We start from the raw sequence: 9789 nt of genomic DNA, 5'->3' as shown, positions 1-9789 counted from the left end.
CTACGCTGAGGTCTGGGTTCCATTGATAAACTTTTCTTCATCCTTAGCCAGAGATGAACAGCGGACATTGAGGACATTGAATGGTCACATTGAGAGGAATATGCCCTGCCTCTCTGCACTTGCAGATAGGGAATTTCATACAGAAAAGGACAATGTCCATTGGACTAAGAAGACAGCAAGAGCGATGCTCGAACATTGGGTCGTTCTTTTAAACTTAACCACCCTCTAAGTCTTATACATGAGGGGGTTAAGGGAGTACAATCCTTTGCCTCAAAGAACGTTGTTGTTCTGGCTAAAAACTTTTCTTTGTCGAGACCACAGTTTGATGTTTTAAATAAGGGTCTTACTTTTGTACCTTCTTTGAATATAGGCAGGAAACAGAAAATTGAATTGGAATGGGATTTACAAAACTATCATAGGAAAATCCAATTGGCTTGGTACTTTAGGAATTCAAATAGGAAAGAAATACCACCTTTTACAGAGAATTCTAATTGGACACCTCCTCGAAATAAACTTCCGATTGAGATTATTAATCTAATAGAGGAAGACAAACACCTCTTGGGTAGATATTATAGATCATTTAAGGAGAACCTCAATTTGAAAATAGAGGAGGTGAGAGCAATTAAAGAGTTAAAAAATGCTAAACATATCGTAATTAAGCCGGCGGACAAGGGGGCAACCGTGGTTATTTTAAGTAGAGAACAATATGATTTAGAAGTAAAACGACAATTGAATGATACAGTTTATTATAAGAAATTAGACAAACCTATTTTTATGGAAACCATTCCTTTTATTGATAGTATTTTAAATACATTAAAAAAGAAGAAATTCATTAATGAAAAACAGAGGAAATATTTAAAAGGGACTTCACAGCCCCGTGAAAGACGATTCTATGTTTTACCTAAAATACATAAGGATCCTAAAAGTTGGACAGTTCCATTTGAGGTTCCCCCTGGACGTCCTATAGTTTCAGATTGTGGTAGTGAGACTTATTACACAGCTGAGTATATTGATTACTATTTGAATCCCCTGTCCAATAGACATCCTGCCTATTTAAAAGATACTTATCATTTCATTCAGATTGTTAAGAATTTGCGGATACCGTCCAATTCCTATTTCTTTTCCATGGATGTCATAAGTTTGTACACTAATATAGATATTTTGAGTGGCATAAATGCTGTTAAAAAATGTTTTTTAAGGTATCCTGATCCCAAACGGCCAGATGCTGAAATATTGCAGCTGTTAGAGATTAATTTAACAAGAAACGATTTTGTTTACAATGAAGAATTTTATTTGCAAATTAAGGGTACGGCAATGGGGAAAAGATTTGCCCCGGCTTATGCAAATATTTTCATGGCCAATTGGGAAGAGGAAGTTTTTAGAAAATGTAATATCAAGCCATTTCATTATTTGCGGTTTCTTGATGATATTTGGGGAATTTGGACGGGTTCCAGAAGTGAGTTCCAACAATTTTTGGATATTTTAAATTCCCATGATCCCTCAATCCAACTTAAAGCAGAGATCCATGAAAAATCCATAAATTTCTTGGATACTACAGTGTATAAAGGATCAGATTTTCAAAACACTCATAAATTAGATATTAAAGTATTTTTTAAACAAACAGATACACACGCATTATTATACAGAACTAGCTTTCATCCACAGCATACCTTTCGGGGCATAGTAAAATCTCAAATTCTCAGATTTAAGAAAATTTGCACAAGACGGGAGACTTTTATGGAAGCTGTTCACACTCTTTTTGAAGCACTGTATGAAAGAGGTTATACCAGGACATTTTTGAGGCAGTGTTTTAAAACCTTCCAACAAACGAAGGAACGGGATGATGGGAAGTTAATTCCTCTAATTACCACCTTTTCGAACAATAGCCTGATTATTAATCAAAGGATTAAGAGTAATTTTGGTAGGCTTATAGATAGTCCGGGAGTGATCCCAAACTCTAAAGTAATTTCTGCCTATAGGCGGAATAAAAATTTAAAAGATTTTCTAGTGAGAGCCAAGTTGCCATCCCTGCAAACACAGCAGAGGCGCCAATTATTGGAGGAAAACTTTTGCAAATTACAGTTCGTACGCAATAGTAAGAACAAAACTATTGTCAGAATTTCACAAGGATTTAGCCCCCGTTCTACAAACTGCATCTATGTTTTATTTTGTGCCAAGTGTGGCATTAAGTATGTGGGGGAGACTAGAAATTCATTATCTACAAGGATGTATCAACATAGATACAATATTAGAAATAGACGAGAAGTGGAAACACCATTAGTTAAACATTTTTTGATCCACGGTTTGAACTCAGTTAGGATGGCTGGACTCCAAAAAAATAGCAATTGGACTGACGTTGAGAGGAAGAAGGTTGAGAGACATTGGATCTACCTATTGGGTACGAGAGAACCATTTGGTTTAAATATGAGGTATAGGTAAATATCGTTGGGCCTAGTATTTAACTTTCACCCAAATCGAGGCCCTAATCCCAACCGATATTCATCCCCATAGGTGTATCATTTTTTAGACCTAACCTCAACCTTAACTTAGATTCTAAACCCAACCTAATCCCAATTCAGGCCCTAATCTCAACCCACATTTTGGCTTGTTTCGGTCCCTATCCTTAATCTGGTTATATCCCCTAAACTTAACCTTAACCTTCATTTAGAGCCTAAACCCAACCTAACCCTAATTCAAGCCCTAACCCCAACCCAGATTATAAATAATTTTATTTTTACACCTATCCTGGTTCTATCCCCTAAACTTAACCTCAACCTTAATTAAGAACCTAAACCCAACCTCATTCTAATTTAAGTCCTAATCCCAACCCAGCTTTTAAATGGTTATTTCTGATTTTACCCTTATCCCTATCCAGGTGGTATCCCCTAAACTTAACCTTAACCCTAATTTTAAACCCTAAACCCAACCCTAATTTCAGGCCTTATCATTAATCTTATCACTATTTTATTTTATCCCCTAACCCTAAAATTTGGCCCTTATTGTTTGGGTAGAAATAAATAAATAAATAATTAAATAAATAAATAATTCATACATTTATTAATATATAAAACATAATTTATAAATGTATTATCTATAAAACCATTTGATATATTAATAAAAATATATAGTTGTAATAATAGCTAATATATCTTAAAACATTCATATTAAAAACACATTTTGGGAGGATAATTCATTGTAGAAGGGGAAGATAGGATTAAAAATTTAGAAAGGGTATACAACTTTATTTTTAAACACACAAAAAAGAGAGCCTATAAAAGGGGAGGAGCTTGTGGGGAGGCTCATTTTTCTCTGGGACATCGAGGTGGAAACATCTAGAGCCAGCCAGACAAACTATTATTTTTAGTGTGTCCAGTGCCTGAGGAAGACTCAGTGAGTCGAAACGTTGTAGAGGACACACCTATTTTCGTTCATTATTTTATTTTTTTGTTTTTTAACCAAAAAGAAACACTCTTTGGAGTTTTTGTTTTATTAAAAATTTATTTTATTACTTTTCTAAAAAAATATAAATAACCAAAAAAAACAAAAAAGACAAAAACAAAAAAAATTAGAGACACAACAAAAGAACTTCACCCATAGTCATGGGTGATTATAATACAGGCTGGACCCTGGTCCAGCGAAGAGGGCGACGCCGGCCGGCTCGCCCACCGTTTCAGGACCGTCGGGGAGGGTGGACGGAGAGAGCCTATGCCGTTCCCTATGGGGGGCGGAATCAGTTCCCTATCCCTACCCTAACCCTACAGCTCACCAGCACGCTCGCACTCACCTCAACCCTAGCCTCCTGTATGCATCAAATACACATCAAATCACACCGCCACGCCACCCCGAGTACAACACACACACTCCCGTCTTCCTACGGCGCTGCTAGCCAAAGTTAGCGTGACACGTTATTCACACCAAATACACACATTCTCAAGTGAATATCTCCGGAACCGCTGGCACAATCCCGACCATTCAAACGGCTATGGAAAGCTCTCAACCAACAAAACCCGACCAAACTCACATCTCTAGCTGCTTCCTGGAGAAACTTACGACCCATCAAAACACCAAAAATAGCACTTCCACACGTCAGAAAAATACAGCCATGTCACCGTTACATCCGCCATGCCCACAAACGGGGGGGTAGGCGTCAACTCCGACGCCAAAAGACGAGCAAAAAAAAAGATATTCACTTTTCACACATCCACAGCCTCCTCTCAGCTTCAAAAGCCTTGCCAACAGGCAAGCACTTTTCACAAAAACCACACTCCAAAGGGGTATAGATAGATAGATAGACTCAAAATGGCCTGAAACGTGCTCCTAAATGGTTTCTGCAGACTGCATTTTGCCATCTCACACTTTGAGAAATTTTCACACTTCGCCCATTCACTTGGATGTGGATTTTCAAACCCACACAACTCCAGACAGGAAACTACTACAAACTCCATTCCAAGTGCATTGGAAAGCCCATTGCCACTTTAGGAGGGTAGCCAAAGTCTCAAGTCAATCTGACTAAGTCAAATGACTTCAGCTTTTTGGGAAATTTCTCAAGAACTACAAGTCCCACATACAAGATTCCAGTATCTATGGATCCGCCTCGTCCAGACAAGTCTCTGGATACCTCTACCATCTCTCTAGCACCTTCCTATCTCGAGTTATTCCCAAAAAGAATGACCTCCAAATCATACTTTTTCCATATCTCACCAACCGTAGCTCCTAGCGACTTAACCCACCAGGCGGTCCGGAACGGCCTGAAATGCCCAAAAAACATAGTTTCAAGTCGATCTGACCTTCCGTTGTCGAGTTATTCCCAAAAAGAATGACGTCGGGTGGTTTTCATCCCTATACATACATCTCAGCCATCAAAGAAAGAAAGTAAAAGTGTTAACCTTTACCAAATACAATAACAAATAATTAAACTGTGAGCTAAATTATAATAACAAATATAATGGATTCGGAGGGTACATCAACATTTGGCAGGCAAAAACATTTTGGGCTGTTTTGCTTCCATAACATGTCTTCTTTCAGACTAGTTGAAAGAAAACATCAAAAATACACATACATACATACACATCTACACACATCTACACATCCACAACACTCCTATTTGCAAACTTTGCACCCCGAATTTGGACATTGAATTTTCCTAGGTTTGGAAAAAAACAGTTATAATGCCGTTTGGTAGTCTAATTCCTCTGGAAACGGCCCATTGATGGAGACCCTCACGAATGCAGCCAGGTGCTCTCCTTGCAGCCTATTGCGAAGGTATGATTTGACCTGAAAATGAAGGTAACTAGAATTAGCCAAATGAATGAAACTATTTTAAGGATACTGCTCTTTTAGTTAAAGAGTATGCAGTTTATCATGTAAGTGCAATGGGTTAAACGTTTGACACACATCTCAGCAACATATTACCATGCCCTCTGTCATTACCCTGTTGACTGTGGAGAAGTCTCTCTCACAGTTGACACTTGACACCGGAATGACAAGTGCAATTGCTGCCAATCGGCTGAGGAATGGGTATATCTGTCACCATTCATCGCACTCACTGGCTAGCAGGGTAATTATTTCATCGTGGTTGTTGTCCTAGAGGAATAATTTTAAAAAGATGTTAATTTATATCTAAATTGATAAAGGTGTGTCTGCAGGTTAAACTGAATAATTTTTAAGACTTGTAAGTCTTTAAAGACCAAATATAAAGACATTTGAGACAGAGTACTGGGATTTGCTTGGATTTGTCTTTACAGGGTTAATATGAATTTGAAAACGGTCGAAATAACCGTCTTGGCCGTTCTAGTGTTGGTTGTCAGAGCCGCTGGTAAAAACAAAGATTCTCTATATACATTTATACTTTCTGAACCGTCTCTGGCAATAACATTAACGTTAACTAGTTCAATATAGTTTAACATTAAGTTACATACTTTTTCACGGCAAGCATCCGGATATATCAATCAACATAATCAAGACTGACAGCTTACATCATAACGTTATCATTTTGCTGTAGTACATAGATGAGGATAACATTGTTTTTAAACTAGTGGATATTGTAAAGTTTGTTAAAGTTTCTTACCTCAAATGATGTGGTGTCCTAAAATGCCTTCTTCACGTCGTCTTCACTTCTGCTTCACAATGCCGTAAGGTAACGCGATATATTCCAGTGCCTGCGTGCGTGTGTGAGTGAGTGTGCGCGCGCCATGTACAGTGGGTGGGGGCAGAGTGGGGCAGAGCCGACAGACAGGGAGTGAGAGATGCCAAACTGCAGCGCGAAACAGGTGTTACAGATCTTTTATGTTATTATGAGAAGTGTAAGATTTTTTTCGGTTGACTCTGAGACTGTGGCAGGACAAATTAGATCATGGCGGGCCGCCACAGTCTAAGTAATTAATGGGAAACACTATATATATATATATATATATATATATATATATATATATGAACTCCATTTTTATGTTATGTGCTCTAGGAAAGCAGAAACATCACATAAACTAGAAGAGTGCTGTTAACTACTTAACAATAAGTAAATTGACATATGAAATATGTTTTACTGACGTACATTTTTATCATTGCCTTAATTGGCCGACCCAGTGCAATTAAATATACTCGACTAGCTTGGTTAATTGTGAAATTACCTGGGCTTTGGTTTCATGGTAAAGTGCAGGTGTAACCCTTTTCTGTGACGTGGCTGTATGACGGGAGATTTTATCGTGCCTCCAGTGTCTTCAAAGGGTTACAAAACACGGGGTTGTCAACAACAGAATAATGCTGTAGATCCTTACCGATAAAAACTGCCACAGATTGGGCTATTCTCTTCCTTTTGTCCATGTCGGGTGGCAGAGTTGGCAGCGTGTTCTTGGGTGGAATGTGTTTGCTGTCTCTTTAGCAGCCGCTAACGTTGACAGTAGCCTCTCCAGGTGAAAATGGCTAACGTGGTTTCAAAAGTTAGCAGTAGTCCCGAGGTAATTGATTTTTGGGTGACACATTTTACATACGGTGTGTATCTTGCCCAGTTTGCGCTTGTCATGGTTTTCATAAAATCCGAATTGTGTCAAGGTAGAGGTAAGATCGGGCGTAAAAAATCCAGCCAGACCCGACCCAGGCACGCAGGCATTATAGCCCGACCCAGCCAGAGCCCGACCAATTAACTTGATTTGCAGGCCCGAGCCCGAAGCAAACCCGAAATTTCAAGATTACGTTCACGAAATGTCCGCAAAGCCGTGCGCAAAGCGTGCTCTTGCTCTGCGCCTCCTGTTTAGTAGTAGTTACAGTCGTCCTCTAAATTATTCATACCCTTGCTGATTCTTGTGATTTTTTCATTTAGTGATGAAATAAATGCTTGTTTTCAAATTTGTGTTTTAGCTTCATGTGACCAACAATTGAAAGAATGACAACAATATAAAATAATTTTAAAAAATCATTTCTGGGGTATTTTATTAACGGAGTCCAAAAAAATGCCATGTTCAAAATTATTCATACCCTAGTCCATCGTCTTTATTTAATAGTCAATGGCATAACCTTTTTCTTTATGACTGCTTCCAGACGATTCTTGTACGTGTCCACAAGCTTCTTGCACGTCTCCTGTGGGATGTTGGCCCACTCTTCCTTGGCGAATGCCTCAAGCTGGGTGAGGTTGGTTGGTTTCCTCGCCATCACTCTGGTCTTCAAGTGATGCCACAAATTCTCAATTGGATTGAGGTCAGGACTTTGACTTGGCCATTCCAGGACACTGATGTCATTGTCCTTGAACCATTTCTTGACTACCTTGGCGGTGTGTTTAGGATCATTGTCTTGCTGGTACATCCAGTTTTGGCCAAGCTTGAGTTTTTCAGCAGATTCCTTGACATTTTCATCAAGTATCCTGATATAATCCTCCTTTTTCATGATACCTTGGACGTTGACGAGATTGCCTGTGCCACTGGAAGAGAAACATCCCCACAGCATTATGCTTCCACCACCATACTTGACAGTGGGCACAGTGTTCTTTGGTCTATAGGCTTCTCCTTTCTTCCTCCAGACATACTGGGTACCCATATGGCCAAATAACTCCAGTTTTGTCTCATCAGACCACAGGATGGTTGACCAAAAGCTGGGATCTTGCTTCAGATGACCTCTACAAAAGGCCAGGCGAGCTACCAGATGTTTTTTCCTGAGCAGCGGCGTCTTCCGAGGTTTACGTCCATGGAGACCTCCTCTGTGCAAAACTCGCTCAATGGTGGAGCGTGACACCTTTGTCCCTGTCTGCTCAAGGGTTTGAATTAGGGCCTTGGTTGTGGTCCGTGGGTTGGTGTTGACCTCTCGGCAGATTCTCCTGGCAAGTTTGGGGGACACCTTACACTTTCGGCCACGCCCACTGAGGTTTTTGACAGTGTTGAACCTCTTGTGCTTGTTGATGATGCTCTGGACGGTTGAGACAGGGACACCATACTGCTTGGAAATGGCCTTGTAACCCTTTCCTTCACTGTGGGCCTGCACAAGATGCTGACGCAGGTCCTCACTGAGCTCCTTCTTCTTTACCATGATGACCAGAGATTAACAATGACCTGAACACTTTCCCACTATTTATACTCTTCTGGAAAGATGCTATTTTTTTAACCTTGTTTAACATTTGGTCAACAAAAAAGGTATTCGTTCCAATGAGACATCATGAAATAACTTTGGGAGAAAGATGAACACATTTGGGACATTTTTGTTGAGATATTGCCAGGGGTATGAATAATTTTGAACATGGCATTTTTTGGTAATCCGACAATAAAATACCCATGAATTTAAGAGTTTCTTGAATTGTGTATTGTTGTCGTTCTTTCACTTGTTGGTCACATATAATTCATAAACAAACGTGACAAAAATGCATTAGTTTCATCGCAAAAATAAAAAAATCACAAAATTAACAAGGGTATGAATAATTTTGAGGACGACTGTATATAGCAATTACCTTACAGCGCCGCCTTCTCTGTTTTATCCAAATTATTTATTTACAACAAGTATTCCTTAGTTTAGTATCCACACATCGTTTTAGTATACATTTTTATAAACATATATTTATTTTAAAAAAAGTCAGCGAGAGAGAAGCCCGAGCCCGACCCGACCCGAACGTAATGATTGACATTTTAGGCCCGACCCGACCCGAATTTCGGGCCGGGTCGGGCTCGGGCTCGGGCTTGGGCTAAAGATCTTACCTCTATGTCCAGGTGGCCGCTTTTAAAATGCTACGTGAACTTGTTATGACTTTTTCCTCAGCCATGGCGCACAATGAATGAGGTGACGTCAGTCAGATGAGATGCATTTACCATAGTTACTGTGAACCAGCGGAAAGAGTAGAAAAGAGAGAGAGTTGAAAGTTATAGTGGCGAGGCCCAAATATCAAAAAGTCACGTTAGCAGGCTATAATCAATTATTGTGCGTCATGGCATCGATGCATAATCATCAATGTCCGCATCGCAATGCAGCGTTAAAATTATTAATCTCCACACCCCTAGTGTCTGGCCCTACTCTATGGAGGAATCTGACAAATTTGCACTTACCCAGAATAGCGACAACCCATCCATCAAGCTGAAGTTCACCACCATCACCACGTCCATTGACTTCCTTGATACCACCACCTACAAAGGAATGAATTTCCAAAACACAAACAAATTAGACATTAAAGTATTCTTCAATGAAAAATACACCCAAAACACACCTACAGAGGCCTACTCAAATCACAACTACTCAGTTTTCACATAATTTGGAATTACAAGAGTGATTTCATGGAGGCGACAAAGATGCTCTTCAGACCTGTCGCCACAAGGGGGTACT

Source organism: Acanthopagrus latus, chromosome 24 (genome assembly GCF_904848185.1).
Source record: "Acanthopagrus latus isolate v.2019 chromosome 24, fAcaLat1.1, whole genome shotgun sequence".
Lineage (NCBI taxonomy): Eukaryota > Metazoa > Chordata > Actinopteri > Spariformes > Sparidae > Acanthopagrus > Acanthopagrus latus.
This window is presented reverse-complemented; position numbering follows the sequence as displayed.